Source organism: Lactuca virosa, chromosome 5, assembly GCF_052849685.1.
Source record: "Lactuca virosa cultivar CGN04683 chromosome 5, Lactuca_virosa_CGN04683_v6, whole genome shotgun sequence".
In the NCBI taxonomy this organism is placed as follows: Eukaryota; Viridiplantae; Streptophyta; class Magnoliopsida; order Asterales; family Asteraceae; genus Lactuca; species Lactuca virosa.
The window spans coordinates 43944511-43949567 of record NC_136430.1 but is presented as its reverse complement, the minus strand read 5'-3'; positions in this window follow the sequence as shown (position 1 = coordinate 43949567).

The following is a 5057-nucleotide window of genomic DNA, read 5'->3' as shown; positions in this document are numbered from 1 at the left end:
GGAGCTTGCAAAAAAGATTGAAAAGGAAACGGTTGAGTTGGAGAAGAAGCTAAAAGAAAAGGAGCTCTTGGATAAAAAGAAGTCCATTTTTCCAGAATGGACCATTGATTCGCTCCAGAGAGAAGCCATAGATGAACCGAGTACTCATTGGATTGAACCTATAATGTCATTCGGCCTTGAAAACTCGAAGGACGCTCAATTTGATATGCCAATCACTCGAAAGGCATTTATCTTTCATTGCTTCAACTCCACTGTTGCTATTCCCTCTCCAGACCCGAAGGTAGATCGGGATCTGTTGGAGTTTTATCTGGAATTCGCTCAACCACAATACTTGACATGGAGCTTACAGAAGATTACTACTGTCAAGGTACTGAAGCCTTATTCAACCGGGAAATTTGTCAACGTCAAATTTAAAGTGACCCGAGGCTCTGAAGGCTTGGTTCATAATTTTTCCTTGGCTGATATACCAAACCTCAACCCTCATGACTGGATACTCCTCAACAATATTCTTCTGTCCAATCCTCAGGAGTATCAGCCGATTATAGATCATATCAAGCGAATGCTTGTTTGCTACATTCATGAAGTAGCGAAAATGGATCAAGAAATCGCATCTGCCATTCACAAGCGACCAACGATCAAACCATCTGGAAGGACTGGCAATGTGAATGTTATGGTCAAGGGCAAAATCGACCCCCAATTTCATACAGTGATGTTTGTCAGGGGTGAAAATCACAAATGTCTTTTTGCTCTTTGTGATAAGCACCTATTCTCAACTGCTTGCTTGGAGCATATTTTGGAGATTATCCACAGGTGCAATCAGAATTCTACAGCTGACAAGAAGTTGTTTACTGACATGCTATGATGGTATATTCAGTTTCGGCAGACACTTCTTGCTATAATTCCTCGGCTGTTCAAAGTTGTGAAGACAGTGAAAGCTAGTCAACAGAAATAATCTCTCGCCTCATTCGACGCAAAGGGGAGATTGTTGGGTTAAATAGTGTTGCGTCATGGGCTCGATCCTTAGCCCGGTTTTGCTATCCAGTTTGGGCCTGTCCAACTATGATTGTTTTGTTTAGGGTTTAGTATTTAAGGTGCATGCATGCAGCCTTAGAAGATAGAGCTTTGATTATTATTGTTTTGATTTGTACTACAAAACCCTAGCTCGCCTCTACAGTGGAAGTTCTTGGTCGAGCTCTGCTGAGGCGTGACTACGTTTGAATCATTCAGCATTATTTGCTTCCATATTGTGTTCTCTGTGTTCTTTTGATTTTATTGTTTAATCTGTTGAAGATCTAATCGATCTAAGAGTTTTTCAACTCATCACGTGTGCGGCCACCTTATGAAGGTGTGCGGCCGTACACCTTCAAAGGATGAAGAACACGAAGAACACCATGAGTTTTAGGCTTAGATTCAAGTGTCTTACCAATATAACGAGCTGATTGATGAGGTAGTTCACGTTTTTGAGCCCTTTAGAGTGTTCTTGGATGAAGTTTTTAGAGAGAGAAAGTAGTGAGAGAAAGCTAAAGGAAAGAAATGAAGGATGAAGTCACATTATATATATATATATATATATATATATATATATATATATATATATATATATATATATATATATATATATATATATATATAAGGGTGAGTGTGCGGCTGGAGGATGGGTGTGCGGCCGCACACCCATGTGTGCGGCCGTACACACCTCTCAGGAGGGTGTAAGGCCCGATTTTTGTCTCTATACGACTTGTAGACTCATTTCTAATTTCATTCCCGACTGTACTCAAGCTTAGAACACTTAAACTAACTCTTAAACGGTGTTAAATGATGATAAAATCGAGTTTAATATTGATAATATTAATTTATCTTACAAGTTAGAAGTTTCGGGTTGTCACAGTAACCATGACTAAAAAGTCCATGTGGATCACAGAGTCATAAAAAAACCCTTCTCACCACCGTTGTTCAAGGACCCAACCTTGGCTCAGAAGGAGACTACTCGCAGTATCTGTGTGAACACGGAGGAACGCACTGCAATTTGTTGAGTATCAGAGAACTACTCATGGTCTTTTTGATGTTAGCCCGTGTATATCCTAGATCATAGACCTCAATGCAGTTTTTCAAGTTAACAAGTTAACTTGGCCCTTGGCGAGACGTTCAACGATAATCATGCCTTGCGAGGTGCACCACCCTAGTTCCATGACATCTGTACAGTTTCAAACTTTTAATTCCTCAAATACGACAGTTCTTAGAAACATACTGCTTAACTGACAATTTGTACAGTTTCAATCCTTCAATTCCTTGTGGAAGTAGTGTGAAGTGTAATAATCGTAAATTCCTTTCCAAATTTCTTCTCCTTGCTCAAAAAATTCGGATACAGTCTCTTTGAGTCTCATCTTCGTTTGAATTCTCCTTGAGTCTCTTCTTCCTTTCAAATTTGCGTTTTAAGACAAATGAAATTTTGAGATAAAAACAAAAATAAAAATAAACTTAGCACACAATAAAAAAACTAAGAATAAAAATAAAATTAAAATACGCTCAAAACAATGTTTTTGGTTTTTTTTTTATTTTCTAAAACAGAAATAAATAGATTTTTTGTAAAGTTTATGATTTTTGTTTGATTTTTTTTAATTCTCCCCCTTAAATTTGTGCATAGAGGAAAAATATGAACAAATATAACAAAAATAAAAATAATAACTAAATTTAAAACTTTTTGGGATCAAAGTTGTCAAGCAATTTGATATCATTTATCAGCACACACCTGCATGAGTAGCTCTGGTCAATCACCAATATTGTGATCCACTTAAACACAAAGGATATATGCAAGTTGGACAGATTATAAGTGACAAGACATTGCAACTATATTCCGAAATAGACCATTTAGCTGACGACGACCAAGGATATTGTTGTCCACTTACATTCAGCAGCGAGATCTACAGACAACCTTTAATCATGAACCAATTCAATTTTAAGCTCACTAGAACGTGTTCCCCAGTTCACGAAATACCCTAGCATTGAAGGAATTTCAAAGAGATATTTACTTTAGGTGAGTGTTCAATTATTTGAAAGAAATGATAGATATAGAGATGCATATGTTGTATCCCAGGTCGGATCTCTTCCAATCACGCAGAGGGAACAACATATGAGTAACATAGATAGAGGGATAGAGAGATAGAAAGGTGCATATGTTGTGTCCCAGGTCGGATCTTCCGATCACGCAGAGGGGACCACATATGACTGACATAGATAGATAGAAAGATGCATAAAGAAAGCAAGATGCATAGAAATAGAGATGCATATGTTACGTCCCAGGTCGGATTTCTTCCAATGACGCAAAGGGGGAAACATATGACTGACATAGAGGATAAGAAAGAAAAACAATTTCACACCGACCTACTTTATCAGAACCCCCGGTCACCCTATCAGCACCAGAATTAAGGACATAAGTCCGTACATCGAAGAAGTGTTGAGCCACAGTTCTAGATGACAAGTAACTTTAATGTATCTTGTAGGCTCCCTTGTTTATCTCACAGCTTAAACTATCCAAGCGTTGTATGGTCAGTCCAAATGTAACTATCTAAGTCCAGATGAGTTATCACTGTCAAGTCCTTTCATTGTGAATAGTGTCTAGTCCTTTCATTTTGAATCCTTCGTGCCTACCAGCACATTGAACACAAAGTCTAAACAATTCAGCTTCAGTGCATTACACGTATTTCAGATTGCCCTTTAACACTAAACTTCATATCACTTCCCAAAAACACCTACGAAAGAAAACATATTTTTGTATTTTTGATATTATAATTTTTTTTTTGTATTTTGATTTCTCCCCCTTAATTTGTGCATGGGGAAGAAAGGAAATAAAATAAATTCGCAAATTTAAAAAAATTGCCTTCAAAACGAGTCATTTTAAGAAAAACTGAGAAGTATCGAGAAGAAAACTCAAACCGTAATTCAACAATTGAAGTTGCATCCAGATGATCTGAGAACAGCACACAGATGCAGCAGCGTATTCATCTTCAGCTATGTTTCAACTCTGGAACGAAGTTAACAAGTTCAAAAGTTCTTCACATCGTTAAGTACGATTCTCATTTGTGATCCTTTCCTTTCTTCCTTCCCGCAAAGGACACATACTCTCAATTAAAGCTTTGAATGTAATGTAGTTGAGAGATGTCTCCTATAATGTGCCGGGAGCAGCCATTATCAACCTACCGAAGTCTGATGATATTTGTAACGCCCGTACATTCGGGCTAGTCAATTTTGAGACAATAAGCATAAAAAATGAGTTATTGATGCAATATTATTTATAAGGATTAATCTTAACCAAGTGGTAGTATATGTTACAAGGGTTCCGTACATATAAAGAACGCCGAAATCCGAGTTATAACGAAGAAATTATGGCCCGTCGAAGTTTTACGGCAAAACCGGCACAGCAACGGGAGACGTAAATAGTGAATTTACGATAGAGGACTTTTTGGCCTTAGTGATCTAAATAAAAGTTGTAGTATACGTTAAACCTAGAGCGTGCATAAAAAGAACGCCCAAATCTGACTTCGTATGAGGAAGTTATGAATTTTCTAAGATTTGGCATAGCAGTGCATGACCCGAAACTCGAATTTTAGATCGAGCGGTTTTTGGCCTACGCGACCTAAATGAGATTTGAAGATCTCATTAATAGGAAGTCAACGAGAAAAAGAAAGACGAAAACGGAGTCCGTATGAAAGAGTTACAAATTTTTCGCGGTCATTTAACAGTATAATCTCCTCCTACTGTTAAATTTAAGATCGGTCAAGAATTAGCCGACGAAGTCAAAATGAAAGTTTTAGATCTTATTTTTACCTACACGTGGATATAAATAACGTCAAAAACGGAGCTCGTATGCGAAAGTTACGGATTTTAGAAGTCGGAAGTGTGCTGTGCGAAAATGGGTGACGTGGCACAATCTTGGCCATTGCTTTCTCCCCAAGTCTTGCCATCAGATGGTGACATGTGGCACCAAGTTCAGCCATATTTCACCCTCCAAATAGAACCTCTCCCACCCTCATTTTCTTCACACCTTTACCATTCTTTCT